The sequence below is a fragment of the Bufo bufo genome, chromosome 10 (assembly GCF_905171765.1).
Source record: "Bufo bufo chromosome 10, aBufBuf1.1, whole genome shotgun sequence".
Taxonomy (NCBI): Eukaryota; Metazoa; Chordata; class Amphibia; order Anura; family Bufonidae; genus Bufo; species Bufo bufo.
The window spans coordinates 47,999,057-48,017,820 of record NC_053398.1 but is presented as its reverse complement, the minus strand read 5'-3'; positions in this window follow the sequence as shown (position 1 = coordinate 48,017,820).

Sequence of the window (18,764 nt, the reverse complement as noted above, 5' to 3'; positions counted from 1 at the left end):
GAACTTCCCGGAAATGTTCGGGTTCGGGATCCGAACCCGACCCGAACTTCGTCCCGAACCCGAACCCCATTGAAGTCAATGGGGACCCGAACTTTTGGGCACTAAAAAGGCTGTAAAACAGCCCAGGAAAGAGCTAGAGGGCTGCAAAAGGCAGCAACATGTAGGTAAATCCCCTGCAAACAAATGTAGATAGGGAAATGAATTAAAATACAAATAAAAAAAATAAAAATGACCCAATATCAATTGGACAGAGGTCCCATAGCAGAGAATCTGGCTTCACGTCAGCAGAGAATCAGTCTCTTCATGCCATAGCAAAGAATCTGGCTTCATGTCAGCAGAGAATCAGTCTCTTCATGCCATAGCAGAGAATCTGGCTTCATGTCAGCACAGAATCAGTCTTCATGTCATAGCAGAGAATCAGGCTTCACGTCACCCACCACTGGAACAGGCCACTGTCACATATTTAGGCCCAGGCACCCAGGCAGAGGAGAGAGGTCCCGTAACAGAGAATCTGGCCTTATGTCAGCACAGAATCTGTCTTCATGTCATAGCAGAGAATCAGGCTTCACGTCACCCACCACTGGAACAGGCCACTGTCACACATTTAGGCCCAGGCACCCAGACAGAGGAGAGTGGTCCCGTAACAGAGAATCTGGCCTTATGTCAGCGCAGAATCTGTCTTCATGTCATAGCAGAGAATCAGGCTTCACGTCACCCACCACTGGAACAGGCCACTGTCACACATTTAGGCCCCGTCACCCAGACAGAGGAGAGAGGTCCTGTAACAGAGAATCTGGCCTTATGTCAGCACATAATCTGTCTTCATGTCATAGCAGAGAATGAGGCTTCACGTCACCCACCACTGGAACAGGCCACTGTCACACATTTAGGCCCAGGCACCCAGGCAGAGGAGAGAGGTCCCGTAACAGAGAATCTGGCCTTATGTCAGCGCAGAATCAGTCTTCATGTCATAGCAGAGAATCAGGCTTCACGTTACCCACCACTGGAACAGGCCACTGTCACACATTTAGGCCCAGGCAGAGGAGAGAGGTCCCGTAACAGAGAATCTGGCCTGATGTCAGCGCAGAATCTGTCTTCATGTCATAGCAGAGAATCAGGCTTCACGTCACCCACCACTGGAACAGGCCACTGTCACACATTTAGGCCCAGGCACCCAGGCAGAGGAGAGAGGTCCCGTAACAGAGAATCTGGCCTGATGTCAGCGCAGAATCAGTCTTCATGTCATAGCAGAGAATCAGGCTTCACGTCACCCACCACTGGAACAGGCCACTGTCACACATTTAGGCCCCGGCACCCAGACAGAGGAGAGCGGTCCGTAACAGAGAATCTGGCCTTATGTCAGCGCAGAATCTGTATTCATGTCATAGCAGAGAATCAGGCTTCACGTCACCCACCACTGGAACAGGCCACTGTCACACATTTAGGCCCAGGCACCCAGGCAGAGGAGAGAGGTCCCGTAACAGAGAATCTGGTCTGATGTCAGCACAGAATCTGTCTTCATGTCATAGCAGAGAATCAGGCTTCACGTCACCCACCACTGGAACAGGCCACTGTCACACATTTAGGCCCCGGCACCCAGGCAGAGGAGAGAGGTCCCGTAACAGAGAATCTGGCCTGATGTCAGCGCAGAATCTGTCTTCATGTCATAGCAGAGAATCAGGCTTCACGTCACCCACCACTGGAACAGGCCACTGTCACACATTTAGGCACGGGCACCCAGGCAGAGGAGAGAGGTCCCGTAACAGAGAATCTGGTCTGATGTCAGCACAGAATCTGTCTTCATGTCATAGCAGAGAATCAGGCTTCACGTCACCCACCACTGGAACAGGCCACTGTCACACATTTAGGCCCCGGCACCCAGACAGAGGAGAGGTTCATTCAACTTTGGGTTGCCCCGCAATATAATGGTAAAATGAAATTAAAAATAGTATTGAATGAGGAAGTGCCCTGGAGTAGAATAATATATTGTTAAGGGGAGGTAGTTAATATCTAATCTGCACAAGGGATGGACAGGTCCTGTGGGATCCATGCCTGGTTCATTTTTATAAACGTCAGCTTGTCCACATTGGCTGTAGACAGGCGGCTGCGTTTGTCTGTAATGACGCCCCCTGCCGTGCTGAATACACGTTCAGACAAAACGCTGGCCGCCGGGCAGGCCAGCACCTCCAAGGCATAAAAGGCTAGCTCTGGCCATGTGCACAATTTGGAGACCCAGAAGTTGAATGGGGCCGAACCATCAGTCAGTACGTGGAGGGGTGTGCACAGGTACTGTTCCACCATGTTAGTGAAATGTTGCCTCCTGCTAACACGTTCCGTATCAGGTGGTGGTGCACTTAGCTGTGGCGTGTTGACAAAACTTTTCCACATCTCTGCCATGCTAACCCTGCCCTCAGAGGAGCTGGGCGTGACACAGCTGCGTTGGCGACCTCTTGCTCCTCCTCTGCCTTCGCTTTGGGCTTCCACTGGTTCCCCTGTGACATTTGGGAATGCTCTCAGTAGCGCGTCTACCAACGTGCGCTTGTACTCGCGCATCTTCCTATCACGCTCCAGTGTAGGAAGTAAGGTGGGCACATTGTCTTTGTACCGGGGATCCAGCAGGGTGGCAACCCAGTAGTCCGCACACGTTAAAATGTGGGCAACTCTGCTGTCGTTGCGCAGGCACTGCAGCATGTAGTCGCTCATGTGTGCCAGGCTGCCCAGAGGTAAGGACAAGCTGTCCTCTGTGGGAGGCGTATCGTCATCGTCCTGTGTTTCCCCCCAGCCACGCACCAGTGATGGGCCCGAGCTGCTTTGGGTGCCACCCCGCTGTGAACATGCTTCATCCTCATCCTCCTCCACCTCCTCCTCATCCTCGTCCTCCTCGTCCTCCAGTAGTGGGCCCTGTCTGGCCACATTTGTACCTGGCCTCTGGTGTTGCAAAAAACCTCCCTCTGAGTCACTTCGAAGAGACTGGCCTGAAAGTGCTAAAAATGACCCCTCTTCCTCCTCTTCCTCCTGGGCCACCTCCTCTTCCATCATCGCCCTAAGTGTTTTCTCAAGGAGACATAGAAGTGGTATTGTAACGCTGATAACGGCGTCATCGCCACTGGCCATGTTGGTGGAGTACTCGAAACAGCGCAACAGGGCACACAGGTCTCGCATGGAGGCCCAGTCATTGGTGGTGAAGTGTGTCTGATCCGCAGTGTGACTGACCCGTGCGTGCTGCAGCTGAAACTCCACTATGGCCTGCTGCTGCTCAGACAGTCTGTCCAGCATATGCAAGATGGAGTTCCACCTGGTGGGTACGTCGCATATGAGGCGGTGAGCGGGAAGGCCGAAGTTACGCTGTAGCGCAGACAGGCGAGCAGCGGCAGGGTGTGAACGCCGGAAGCGCGAACAGACGGCTCGCACTTTATGCAGCAGCTCTGACATGTCGGGGTAGTTGCGAATGAACTTTTGCACCACCAAATTCAGCACATGCGCCAGGCAAGGGATGTGCGTCAAACCGGCAACCACTCGTCGGTCTGTTGTTCTATACCCCGCCACAACTCCTGTGCGGTGTGGGGCCTGTCCCCCAAACATATGAGTTTCAGAATGGCCTGCTGACGTTTACCCCGTGCTGTGCTGAAGTTGGTGGTGAAGGTGTGTGGCTGACTGGATGAGCAGGTGGAAGAAGAGGAGGAGGAAGCTGAGTAGGAGGAGGAGGAGACAGGAGGCAAAGAATGTTGCCCTGCGATCCTTGGCGGCGGAAGGACGTGCGCCAAACAGCTCTCCGCCTGGGGCCCAGCCTCCACTACATTTACCCATTGTGCAGTTAGGGAGATATAGCGTCCCTGGCCGTGCTTACTGGTCCACGTATCTGTGGTTAGGTGGACCTTGCCACAGATGGCGTTGCGCAGTGCACACTTGATTTTATCGGACACTTGTTTGTGCAGGGAAGGCACGGCTCTCTTGGTGAAGTGGTGGCGGCTGGGAACAACATACTGTAGGACAGCAAGTGACATGAGCTGTTTGAAGCTGTGTGTGTCCACCAGCCTAAATTACAGCATTTCATAGGCCAGTAGTTTAGAAATGCTGGCATTCAGGGCCAGGGATCGAGGGTGGCTAGGTGGGAATTTACGCTTTCTCTCAAATGTTTGTGAGATGGAGAGCTGAACGCTGCCGTGTGACATGGTTGAGATGCTTGGTGACGCAGGTGGTGGTGTTGGTGGTACATCCCATGTTTTCTGGGCGGCAGGTGCCAACGTTTCTCCAGAGGCAGAGGAAGAGGCCGAGGCGGCGGCAGCAGCAGCAGAAGAGGCCGAGGCGGCGGCAGCAGCAGAAGTGGCCGAGGCGGCAGCAGCAGAAGAGGCAGCAGGGGGAGCCTAAGTGACTTCCTTGTTTTTAAGGTGTTTACTCCACTGCAGTTCATGCTTTGCATGCAGGTGCCTGGTCATGCAGGTTGTGCTAAGGTTCAGAACGTTAATGCCTCGCTTCAGGCTCTGATGGCACAGCGTGCAAGCCACTCGGGTCTTGTCGTCAGCACATTGTTTGAAGAAGTGCCATGCCAGGGAACTCCTTGAAGCTGCCTTTGGGGTGCTCGGTCCCAGATGGCGGCGGTCAGTAGCAGGCGGAGTCTCTTGGCGGCGGGTGTTCTGATTTTGCCCACTGCTCCCTCTTTTGCTACGCTGTTGGCTCGGTCTCACCACTTCCTCTTCCTCCGAACTGTGAAAGTCAGTGGCACGACCTTCATTCCATGTGGGATCTAGGACCTCATCGTCCCCTGCATCGTCTTCCACCCAGTCTTGATCCCTGACCTTCTGTTCAGTCTGCACACTGCAGAAAGACGCAGCAGTTGGCACCTGTGTTTCGTCATCATCAGAGACGTGCTGAGGTGGTATTCCCATGTCCTCATCATCAGGAAACATAAGTGGTTGTGCGTTAGTGCATTCTATCTCTTCTACTCCTGGGGAAGGGCTAGGTGGATGCCCTTGGGAAACCCTGCCAGCAGAGTCTTCAAACAGCATAAGAGACTGCTGCATAACTTGAGGCTCAGACAGTTTCCCTGATATGCATGGGGGTGATGTGACAGACTGATGGGCTTGGTTTTCATGCGCCATCTGTGCGCTTTCTGCAGAAGACTGGGTGGGAGATAATGTGAACGTGCTGGATGCACTGTCGGCCACCCAATTGACTAATGCCTGTACCTGCTCAGGCCTTACCATCCTTAGAACGGCATTGGGCCCCACCAAATATCGCTGTAAATTCTGCTGGCTACTGGGACCTGAGGTAGTTGGTTCACTAGGACGTGTGGCTGTGGCAGAACGGCCACGTCCTCTCCCAGCACCAGAGGGTCCACTAACACCACCACGACCATGTCCACGTCCGCGTCCCTTATTAGATGTTTTCCTCATTGTTCCCATTCACCACAATTTTGAGAATGGCAAATTTGGGAATAGTTTTTCAACCCAGAAAAAAAAGTGTGCTTTTACGGTCACTACAAATAACTTGACCAGCTAAAACAGTACAGATTTGGTTGAATAGAGATGTGAGGCCTGTTTTTTTTTGCGCTGTGTGACAGGTATAGGTTTAATCACAGAATCAGACTTCTATCTGCACGCTAGCGTGTCTCTTAGGTTTTTCTGAATGACACTATCAGTACCTTCAATGTAAGATATCCTTTTTGGGATAGATTTCAAGTAGGCCTCAAATACCAGAAACTAGTTATTTTGAGAATGGCAAATTTGGGAATAGTTTTTCAACCCAGAACAAAAAGTGTGCTTTTACGGTCACTACAAATAACTTGACCAGCTAAAACAGTACAGATTTGGTTGAATAGAGATGTGAGGCCTGTTTTTTTTTTGCGCTGTGTGACAGGTATAGGTTTAATCACAGAATCAGACTTCTATCTGCACGCTAGCGTGTGTCTTAGGTTTTTCTGAATGACACTATCAGTACCTTCAATGTAAGATATCCTTTTTGGGATAGATTTCAAGTAGGCCTCAAATACCAGAAACTAGTTATTTTGAGAATGGCAAATTTGGGAATAGTTTTTCAACCCAGAAAAAAAAGTGTGCTTTTACGGTCACTACAAATAACTTGACCAGCTAAAACAGTACAGATTTGGTTGAATAGAGATGTGAGGCCTGTTTTTTTTTTGCGCTGTGTGACAGGTATAGGTTTAATCACAGAATCAGACTTCTATCTGCACGCTAGCGTGTGTCTTAGGTTTTTCTGAATGACACTATCAGTACCTTCAATGTAAGATATCCTTTTTGGGATAGATTTCAAGTAGGCCTCAAATACCAGAAACTAGTTATTTTGAGAATGGCAAATTTGGGAATAGTTTTTCAACCCAGAAAAAAAAAGTGTGCTTTTACGGTCACTACAAATAACTTGACCAGCTAAAACAGTACAGATTTGGTTGAATAGAGATGTGAGGCCTGTTTTTTTTTGCGCTGTGTGACAGGTATAGGTTTAATCACAGAATCAGACTTCTATCTGCACGCTAGCGTGTGTCTTAGGTTTTTCTGAATGACACTATCAGTACCTTCAATGTAAGATATCCTTTTTGGGATAGATTTCAAGTAGGCCTCAAATACCAGAAACTAGTTATTTTGAGAATGGCAAATTTGGGAATAGTTTTTCAATCCAGAAAATAAAAGTGCTTTTACGGTCACTACAAATAACTTGACCAGCTAAAACAGTACAGATTTGGTTGAATAGAGATGTGAGGCCTGTTTTTTTTTTGCGCTTTGTGACAGGTATAGGTTTAATCACAGAATCAGACTTCTATCTGCACGCTAGCGTGTGTCTTAGGTTTTTCTGAATGACACTATCAGTACCTTCAATGTAAGATATCCTTTTTGGGATAGATTTCAAGTAGGCCTCAAATACCAGAAACTAGTTATTTTGAGAATGGCAAATTTGGGAATAGTATTTTAACCCAGAACAAAAAGTGTGCTTTTACGGTCACTACAAATAACTTGACCAGCTAAAACAGTACAGATTTGGTTGAATAGAGATGTGAGGCCTGTTTTTTTTTGCGCTGTGTGACAGGTATAGGTTTAATCACAGAATCAGACTTCTATCTGCACGCTAGCGTGTGTCTTAGGTTTTTCTGAATGACACTATCAGTACCTTCAATGTAAGATATCCTTTTTGGGATAGATTTCAAGTAGGCCTCAAATACCAGAAACTAGTTATTTTGAGAATGGCAAATTTGGGAATAGTTTTTCAACCCAGAAAAAAAAAAGTGTGCTTTTACGGTCACTACAAATAACTTGACCAGCTAAAACAGTACAGATTTGGTTGAATAGAGATGTGAGGCCTGTTTTTTGTTGCGCTGTGTGACAGGTATAGGTTTAATCACAGAATCAGACTTCTATCTGCACGCTAGCGTGTGTCTTAGGTTGTTCTGAATGACACTATCAGTACCTTCAATGTAAGATATCCTTTTTGGGATAGATTTCAAGTAGGCCTCAAATACCAGAAACTAGTTATTTTGAGAATGGCAAATTTGGGAATAGTTTTTCAACCCAGAACAAAAAGTGTGCTTTTACGGTCACTACAAATAACTTGACCAGCTAAAACAGTACAGATTTGGTTGAATAGAGATATGAGGCCTGTTTTTTTTTTGCTCTGTGTGACAGGTATAGGTTTAATCACAGAATCAGACTTCTATCTGCACGCTAGCGTGTGCCTTAGGTTTTTCTGAATGACACTATCAGTACCTTCAATGTAAGATATCCTTTTTGGGATAGATTTCAAGTAGGCCTCAAATACCAGAAACTAGTTATTTTGAGAATGGCAAATTTGGGAATAGTTTTTCAACCCAGAAAAAAAAAGTGTGCTTTTACGGTCACTACAAATAACTTGACCAGCTAAAACAGTACAGATTTGGTTGAATAGAGATGTGAGGCCTGTTTTTTGTTGCGCTGTGTGACAGGTATAGGTTTAATCACAGAATCAGACTTCTATCTGCACGCTAGCGTGTGTCTTAGGTTGTTCTGAATGACACTATCAGTACCTTCAATGTAAGATATCCTTTTTGGGATAGATTTCAAGTAGGCCTCAAATACCAGAAACTAGTTATTTTGAGAATGGCAAATTTGGGAATAGTTTTTTAACCCAGAACAAAAAGTGTGCTTTTACGGTCACTACAAATAACTTGACCAGCTAAAACAGTACAGATTTGGTTGAATAGAGATGTGAGGCCTGTTTTTTTTCTGCGCTGTGTGACAGGTATAGGTTTAATCACAGAATCAGACTTCTATCTGCACGCTAGCGTGTGTCTTAGGTTTTTCTGAATGACACTATCAGTACCTTCAATGTAAGATATCCTTTTTGGGATAGATTTCAAGTAGGCCTCAAATACCAGAAACTAGTTATTTTGAGAATGGCAAATTTGGGAATTGTTTTTCAACCCAGAACAAAAAGTGTGCTTTTACGGTCACTACAAATAACTTGACCAGCTAAAACAGTACAGATTTGGTTGAATAGAGATATGAGGCCTGGTTTTTTTTTGCTCTGTGTGACAGGTATAGGTTTAATCACAGAATCAGACTTCTATCTGCACGCTAGCGTGTGTCTTAGGTTTTTCTGAATGACACTATCAGTACCTTCAATGTAAGATATCCTTTTTGGGATAGATTTCAAGTAGGCCTCAAATACCAGAAACTAGTTATTTTGAGAATGGCAAATTTGGGAATAGTTTTTCAATCCAGAAAAAAAAAGTGTGCTTTTACGGTCACTACAAATAACTTGACCAGCTAAAACAGTACAGATTTGGTTGAATAGAGATGTGAGGCCTGTTTTTTTTTTGCGCTGTGTGACAGGTATAGGTTTAATCACAGAATCAGACTTCTATCTGCACGCTAGCGTGTGTCTTAGGTTTTTCTGAATGACACTATCAGTACCTTCAATGTAAGATATCCTTTTTGGGATAGATTTCAAGTAGGCCTCAAGTACCAGAAACTAGTTATTTTGAGAATGGCAAATTTGGGAATAGTTTTTCAACCCAGAACAAAAAGTGTGCTTTTACGGTCACTACAAATAACTTGACCAGCTAAAACAGTACAGATTTGGTTGAATAGAGATGTGAGGCCTGTTTTTTTTTTGCGCTGTGTGACAGGTATAGGTTTAATCACAGAATCAGACTTCTATCTGCACGCTAGCGTGTGTCTTAGGTTTTTCTGAATGACACTATCAGTACCTTCAATGTAAGATATCCTTTTTGGGATAGATTTCAAGTAGGCCTCAAATACCAGAAACTAGTTATTTTGAGAATGGCAAATTTAGGAATAGTTTTTCAACCTAGAAAAAAAAGTGTGCTTTTACGGTCACTACAAATAACTTGACCAGCTAAAACAGTACAGATTTGGTTGAATAGAGATGTGAGGCCTGTTTTTTTTTTTGCGCTGTGTGACAGGTATAGGTTTAATCACAGAATCAGACTTCTATCTGCACGCTAGCGTGTGTCTTAGGTTTTTCTGAATGACACTATCAGTACCTTCAATGTAAGATATCCTTTTTGGGATAGATTTCAAGTAGGCCTCAAATACCAGAAACTAGTTATTTTGAGAATGGCAAATTTGGGAATAGTTTTTCAACCCAGAAAAAAAAGTGTGCTTTTACGGTCACTACAAATAACTTGACCAGCTAAAACAGTACAGATTTGGTAGAATAGAGATGGTAGGCCTGTTTTTTTTTGCGCTGTGTGACAGGTATAGGTTTAATCACAGAATCAGACTTCTATCTGCACGCTAGCGTGTGTCTTAGGTTTTTCTGAATGACACTATCAGTACCTTCAATGTAAGATATCCTTTTTGGGATAGTTTTCAAGTAGGCCTCAAATACCAGAAACTAGTTATTTTGAGAATGGCAAATTTGGGAATAGTTTTTCAACCCAGAAAAAAAAAAGTGTGCTTTTACGGTCACTACAAATAACTTGACCAGCTAAAACAGTACAGATTTGGTTGAATAGAGATGTGAGGCCTGTTTTTTTTTGCGCTGTGTGACAGGTATAGGTTTAATCACAGAATCAGACTTCTATCTGCACGCTAGCGTGTGTCTTAGGTTTTTCTGAATGACACTATCAGTACCTTCAATGTAAGATATCCTTTTTGGGATAGATTTCAAGTAGGCCTCAAATACCAGAAACTAGTTATTTTGAGAATGGCAAATTTGGGAATAGTTTTTCAACCCAGAAAAAAAAAGTGTGCTTTTACGGTAACTACAAATAACTTGACCAGCTAAAACAGTACAGATTTGGTTGAATAGAGATGTGAGGCCTGTTTTTTTTTTGCGCTGTGTGACAGGTATAGGTTTAATCACAGAATCAGACTTCTATCTGCACGCTAGCGTGTGTCTTAGGTTTTTCTGAATGACACTATCAGTACCTTCAATGTAAGATATCCTTTTTGGGATAGATTTCAAGTAGGCCTCAAATACCAGAAACTAGTTATTTTGAGAATGGCAAATTTGGGAATAGTTTTTCAACCCAGAAAAAAAAGTGTGCTTTTACGGTCACTACATATAACTTGACCAGCTAAAACAGTACAGATTTGGTTGAATAGAAATGTCAGGTCTATTTTTTAGGCGCTGGGTGACAGGCTCAACTTGCCCCTGATGTAGTATATGGCCAAAAAATAACCAGACTGTTGATGGTTAAATGCACTTGGGTGACACAGGCTCAGCCTGCACCAGATGTAGTATATGGCCAAAAAATAATCAGACTGTTGAAGGTTAAATGCACTTCGGTGACACAGGCTCAGCCTGCAGCTGATGTAGGATATAGCACAAAATAACCACACTATTGATGGTTAAATGCACTTGGTGGTAGCTTGTGCTGGCGCACCACAAGTCACAAAATAACCACCGATTACCCCAGAAAAAAAGTGATCTAAAAACGCTCTGGGCAGCCTCAAAAAAGTGAGCAAGTCAATATTAGCACTTCAATGATCCACAGCTGCAGATCGATCACAGAATGAAGTCTTTTGGAGGAGTTAATCTGCCTAATCTCGCCCTAACGTCGCAGCTGCAACCTCTCCCTATGCTTGAATCAGCAGAGTGACGTGCAGCGCTACGTGACCCAAGCTTATATAGAGGCTGGGTCACATGCTGCACTGGCCAAACACAGCCATGCCAATAGTAGGCAAGGCTGTGACGGCCTCTTGGGGCAAGTAGTATGACGCTTGTTGATTGGCTGCTTTGCAGCCTTTCAAAAAGCGCCAAGAAAGCGCCGAACACCGAACCCGAACACGGACTTTTACGATACAGTTCGGGTTCGCTCATCCCTAATTATGAACTATACAGTTTCTTGTAATTACCTTTTATTTATTTTATCTCCCTTAATTACAGAAGAAAAATGTTGCAAAGATGTGCAGTTTGACCAAGGAGAATAACACTATGGACTTTTGAATGACTTTAATACAATTTGCTAAATATGTTGCCTATGGTTACTACATTGCTATGTCTGCTTTTTTTTACTCTGACACCTTATATGTTTATTCACACTGTTTACTGGTTGTCACGGTTACATGATGACATCACTGGGCGGAGTGCATGTATTTAAATCCTGTCTTGCTCACTAATGGAGTATTGCAGTTTGAAAAAGGCTCAGGCTTGAGTCGAAACTAGTCACTGATGATGCTATTATACTTTGAATAAAAGTCTCTTCATATCGTCAAGAAAGTGGAGTGCCGTTCCTTCTTCGCTATATACCATTACTACTCTGTCATGGGGCCACTACTTCTGCTGCCACTGCTTCTGCTGCTGCCACAGTCACGACTTTGTCATAGGGCCACTATAGTCACAGTTACTGCCACTGCTGCTGCCACCATCCCCACTCTGTCATGGTATAGTCACAGTCACTGCCACTGCTGCTGCCATCGCCCCCACTCTGCCATGAGGCAACTACTTGAATCTTGAGACACTGCACAGTTAAGTCCACGATGATAAATTAGATCTGACGCTAACATTGACCTGTAATACTGATGCACAGTGATTCGACAGCTAACATTAGGGAATAAAAAGCATGTGTTGGACTGCGACAACATGCATTAAACGATTTTTTTCCCACACTACTTTATTGGCACTGCCTCCATTTCTTTATTTTGCGTCTCTAAGGAGACATCTAGAAACAGCTCCTGCAGGGGAGCCCACTTTTGTTGCTTTACTGAAGAGTGCTGTATGCTTTTCTTTTTTGTTTTTAACAGAAGATATTAGCTATGAATCTTGGTGCACGCTGTTACTACCACTGCTGCTAAAGACTTGAGTCTTGGTGCACTGCACAGTTAAATCCATGGCGATAAACTAGACCTGACACTTTTCGACAGCTTACTGAAGGCATTAGCTATGAATCTTGGTGCCTTGCACAGTGATGTAGACGGCGATAAATTACAACTGCCTGTAATACTGATGGCACCGTACCTACAGAGCGGATTAACTATGAATGTGGGTGCACTAGAATGTAATGCACACCAGGAATCACTCTCCCTGCAGTCTCCCTGCAGTTTAAGTTCCAAACCTTCATACTGAGATTGGGCCACCAAGTGGAATGAATATGATTAGGCAGAGGGGCCTATGTATACCAGATTTATTGCGATACATGACAAATTATTTCGGAAGGAATTTAATTCGAAGCTCGTAGAATCGTCCAAAGCGAATATGTCTAAACTTCACTCATCTCTACCACTGACATTGTGGGTGTATTAGGCCCAAAACTTGCCAGAGCTAAGCCAAACAGCTGCTTTTAGCTCTGCGTGATTATCTTCTGTCAGGCAGTTTTTCTCCACGCTGCCAGTTTCCACCTTCTCCTGGTCTCCTGTGCGGCAGCCAGGCCGAATAAACGGGCAGTACAGTGTCATTCACTTATTGTCTTTATTTTCTGCTTCTCCCGCTCAGACTCCTCCTCCACTTCATCGTCAGCCATCGCTAATGGAATGCATGGCTAGGAAACAATTCTCACCTGGCCAAGTTACTGGCAGTGCAGTACTATTTAGTAGAGTTTTCTGCCTTTAGGTAGCTGATGAACTGCGCTCAGCCTCACTGGAAAGTACCTAGCTGGCATTATTTCTCATAAAAAGCCTTGTATTCTCATGTGGTAGAGAAGAGAGCTGCTTCGTTTGATTGTTGCTGTGTGGCAAGGTGCATGGCACGGTTGTTGACATCATTAGCTGCTGTTACGAGCAGGGAGAGTACATGTCTTTCACGGCACACTGGGTCAATGTTTTTTGCAGCAGCTGTAAGGCCACACCGTAGCAGCAAGCTTAAATGTGGGTCCTTTTGACCCCCACCCCAATTGTGTTGGCCTGGCTCCCATACTAGGCACTTATCCACCTCCTGTGCCTCCTCATTTATGGACATGCTCCCATCCCCAACAGCAGCAGGGCACATTGTCGCTCCCACTCCCCCTCCTTCCTATCAAGTGTTGCCATCCTGTGTTGGAGCTGATCGGCCTAGGCGAAAGTAGCCACACAGGCGAGCAGTGGTCTGGGCAAGGTGGTCAGCGACAATGGCAATGACAATATTGTGGCTGCCCTGAACCTGTGGGAAATAAAACATGCTTCCTACATGGCACACGTGATTAACCTATACATTCAACTAAAGTACACTGGGGTGCGCATGGTGCCATCGATGTCGGCGAGACTGTCCTCTCATTTCAGCCATTCTTACATGGCAAGGGATGTTCTCTTGGACTTGCAGTGAAAGAACAGTCATGTGAACAGTGACAGAACATGCTAGAGCATCTGTACGAGCAGCAGAAAGCCATGAATGATTTTCTCATGCACCAGAAGGGAGCAGGGAGCATGAGTTGTTTCCATGTCAAGCAGTGGCAGTTCATCTGAGATGCCTGTTGGTTGCTGAAGCCCTTCGAAGGGGCACAACATTTTCAGTAGGGACAACTGCAGCATTAACAGTTCATATTTATTTTAGAACAGACGATTACGCTCATGCAGCAGGGGATGGCGGCAAAAGAAGAACAGTTAACACATCTTGCTGTCGTTCCAGAGCTGTTAGGGACCCACAAGGAGAAACTCCCATAGAGAGGAGGAGGATGGGGAGCTGCCACTGGAGGAGGAGCAGGAGGATGTGATGATGATGACATCCACCACGACACCCAATCATCAAAGTAGGGGGCGGAGCTTGAAAGAACCTGGCTCCTTTGGAACTCTGGCCAGAATAGTGTACATTGGCTTGTTTATGTACTGACAGGCATGCCATTGACATCAAGCAGTCTGATGATTACTGGATAGCCATGCTTTTACACCCTCACCATTAAATCAATATGTGGGAATATTTTTCTTCCTCGGAATGGGAGGCCAAATTACGTTATTACCAGAAATCATTGTGCACGCAGCTTGCCTCAGCTTTTGGCCAGCAGATGCTGCCTCCAGGGTGTCTGAAAGAGAGGCCCCTCTCAACCCCCACAAAGTCACCCACCCACCATCCGCTGCCACATGCAACATAAGTAGCAGCAGGTGCAACGGGCACCTCCCCTCAGGGCTCTTTAAAAGGAAAAAGTACTTGTTTTCGTGAAGCAACAAGGGCACAGCGCCTCTTTTTAGTGATGTAGTAGATAGTACCCAGGTGTAGGAATGCCAGAGTGGTGTATGGTAGCCTAAATGTCCCTTATTGTTGGTGCACGTGTCACGGTGCTCCTACCTGGATGCGCTGGACCCTAGGCGTTGGCTCTGAAGCAATGAAAAGGGGGGCTGTTGATGAAGGGGATGATTAAATAAATTGAGTCCAGACCTTGTGATGAAGTTCAATAACAGCTTTACTTTGCATAAATGTTTCTCCAAAGGATTTACAGGCTTTGTCTTGGTTCCAGCAGGCTCTGCTGTGCTGACAGGATAGCTGTATAATTTAGCCTTCTCTGGGTGCTGCAACTTCTCTCTCTAGGCTGAATTTTTAGTAGTACCAGGGAACCTGACTCCTGGCTTCAGAGGCTTCAAGCTGTGGCCTCCATATCCAACAGAGCTGAGGGTGCTCTAGCTGGCTTGGGCAAGGCACATCCAACAGGGATGTGCACCTGCTGCACACCCTCCCTTGGAAGGGGGTAATCTCAACTAATTCTAAACTAAACTCCTCCCTCCCTGCAGCCAGTGGGACACGCCCACCACACCACAGAGGGTGGTTAGAATGGAAAAGAAGGTTCTACTCTATGTACCTGTAGCTCTGCCATGCTTGCTGCTGGTGAACCAGGCACATTACTCTTAAACATAACAGTTGCAAAATAGGAAATGCACATTATACGACCTGGAAATTAATACACAGGATGACACTAGGTTAACCATAGGAGATAGTAGTGAGGTGCAGAAGTGGTAATGCCACTCTGGGGTGTTACACAGGCAGTTCTATCTCCTCAACATAATGAAGCAGTTTTTTCATGCGCTGCACCAGACTGACACAAATTAGCAAGTCGAGACCTCCTGCCTCAATGCCCATAATTAAGTCTACCTCTGGCCTTTCTCTGATCGATACCCTGTTCCCTGATCCCATGGACATCTGGGCAGGCAGACTAGTACAGTGGTCCAAACTGGCACAGTATACTCTCTGTCTTCTTTTTTACCCAGCCTTCAGTATCATCTGAGAAAGTGTTTTCAGTGCCACATGGAGCGTGGTGCCACCCAAATGGACCAAGTAGTCCACCACTGTAAAAAGCATAAATGTTTTCCAAATTAACTACACCTGGACTAAGGAGGATTTTCAAACACCTCCAGCTGCCTACTGCCTACCATCATGGTGCCTGCATACCATCATGTTAAGTACGGCTGCTGCTGCCTCCATCGTGCGACTGCTGATTCTGTTTGCCTGCCTACCAACATGTACCATATGATTGCTTGCTGCCGCCACAGCTTCTATTGCTCGCTGTTAATATCCTACTGCCACCACTATTAATGCTACACATCTGCCACTTCTACTACTACCCATAGACAGACAATCTACTGCCTTGTATCTTCCATGCTATGCTGCTAATACCCTACCATTTCCACATCCACATTGTACTGCTGCTCTAGTAATCAAAAGGGAGAATTCTTATAGGCTCATTCACAACGAGCCACTTTTTCTTCTGACAATTAACACTTGTGCGTATTGTATGGGCAGGCATTCTGACCCTGTCAAGGCATCATTTTTGGACGCTTGGTCAAAAAAATGTTTGGAAGCTTTGTCGTATGAAAAAGCAAAACACATGCAATGGCACAGTGTGATTTTAGACACACTGTATGTTAACAACGTTAAACATGTGTTTACTCATAGCTATGTATGTCAGTGTGCAAACAGATTATTACAGCTTCCATTTCAGTCTGTCGGAACTGTATGAATTCCTATGCATCGAGCTCCCCTTAATGGTGGCTGCAGGCTGCCAGCCTTGTAATAAAAGGGAAGCAGGAGATTTATCAATGTATTTATGTCAGTCATCTGGTGTTCACAATGAGCGCCATATTAATTAAGCACCTGTTCCACTACTGGCACAGAGATCGCATAAAGTGGGTGAGGCCAAGGGTGACTTTTTTACAATTTTTATTAAAAGATAAAATGTTAATTGATCTGAAGCCTGGGACATTGCACTTTGCATCCTGCATAGCCGGGGAGTGATTTATGCAAGCATACTGGGAAAGTGGGTGGTGCAGGGGACTAATATTAAGTTTTGCTATGGGGAGTCGGACCTATGAGATGTGTGTAAGCCACTGACTTCTTCTACTTATTGTCAATGGTGTCACAGTGCATGTGACAATCACAGAAAATTCTGCATTGTTGGATTTTGATTGCAGGGCACAAGATGCATCATAGACCGCAATGCAAGTGGCGTGTGACTGTGACGTACCAGCCAATTTTCTGTGTTTTGATAACGTTTTTCACATCCAAATCCCAGCTCTAAAATAGTCTTATGGCTATACAGAGACTTTCTGCTGTGCGACACGTGACACTGTGTAACCCCAGCCTCATTGTATATTGCTTTCAGCATTGGGCATTTATAGTACAGAGAAAGAACAGGTTAACGGCCTGTTACAGACAGACACATCCACAAGCTAAAACATGCCAAATACTAATCTTCTTCATTAGCTTGTTTTTTAAATGAAAAATCAGCATGGAGGAGTAATACAGGGTCAGAGTCGCATCTGAGCCACAAAGTCGAATATGAAGTAAATACAGGTTAGTGAAGTAATGGGACAGAAACATTAGTTATTACTGAGCAGTGCCATATAGCGGACATAGCTCATATAATTGTCTTTTTATCTATCCCTACAATAGATTTTAATAAATCTGCCTGTGAGTTTTATCATGGCAATTTACATGATCTGAATATTTGTATTTTAAGTAAGGACATCTCATGCTGAAGTTCTTTTTAACTAGCTATTTATTTTGTGCGTTGCTCTTATAAATCTTACAGGTCCAACGTAGAACATCATTAAAACACAAACCAGTAAAACATTTTACCCAGTATCAAAATACACATATACAGGGAGTGCAGAATTATTAGGCAAGTTGTATTTTTGAGGATTAATTTTATTATTGAACAACAACCATGTTCTCAATGAACCCAAAAAACTCATTAATATCAAAGCTGAATATTTTTGGAAGTAGTTTTTAGTTTGTTTTTAGTTTTAGCTATTTTAGGGGGATATCTGTGTGTGCAGGTGACTATTACTGTGCATAATTATTAGGCAACTTAACAAAAAACAAATATATACCCATTTCAATTATTTATTTTTACCAGTGAAACCAATATAACATCTCAACATTCACAAATATACATTTCTGACATTCAAAAACAAAACAAAAACAAATCAGTGACCAATATAGCCACCTTTCTTTGCAAGGACACTCAAAAGCCTGCCATCCATGGATTCTGTCAGTGTTTTGATCTGTTCACCATCAACATTGCGTGCAGCAGCAACCACAGCCTCCCAGACACTGTTCAGAGAGGTGTACTGTTTTCCCTCCTTGTAAATCTCACATTTGATGATGGACCACAGGTTCTCAATGGGGTTCAGATCAGGTGAACAAGGAGGCCATGTCATTAGATTTTCTTCTTTTATACCCTTTCTTGCCAGCCACACTGTGGAGTACTTGGACGCGTGTGATGGAGCATTGTCCTGCATGAAAATCATGTTTTTCTTGAAGGATGCAGACTTCTTCCTGTACCACTGCTTGAAGAAGGTGTCTTCCAGAAACTGGCAGTAGGACTGGGAGTTGAGCTTGACTCCATCCTCAACCCGAAAAGGCCCCACAAGCTCATCTTTGATGATACCAGCCCAAACCAGTACTCCACCTCCACCTTGCTGGCGTCTGAGTCGGACTGGAGCTCTCTGCCCTTTACCAATCCAGCCACGGGCCTATCCATCTGGCCCATCAAGACTCACTCTCATTTCATCAGTCCATAAAACCTTAGAAAAATCAGTCTTGAGATATTTTTGGCCCAGTCTTGACGTTTCAGCTTGTGTGTCTTGTTCAGTGGTGGTCGTCTTTCAGCCTTTCTTACCTTGGCCATGTCTCTGAGTATTGCACACCTTGTGCTTTTGGGCACTCCAGTGATGTTGCAGCTCTGAAATATGGCCAAACTGGTGGCAAATGGCATCTTGGCAGCTGCACGCTTGACTTTTCTCAGTTCATGGGCAGTTATTTTGCGCCTTGGTTTTTCCACACGCTTCTTGCGACCCTGTTGACTATTTTGAATGAAACGCTTGATTGTTTGATGATCACGCTTCAGAAGCTTTGCAATTTTAAGAGTGCTGCATCCCTCTGCAAGATATCTCACTATTTTTGACTTTTCT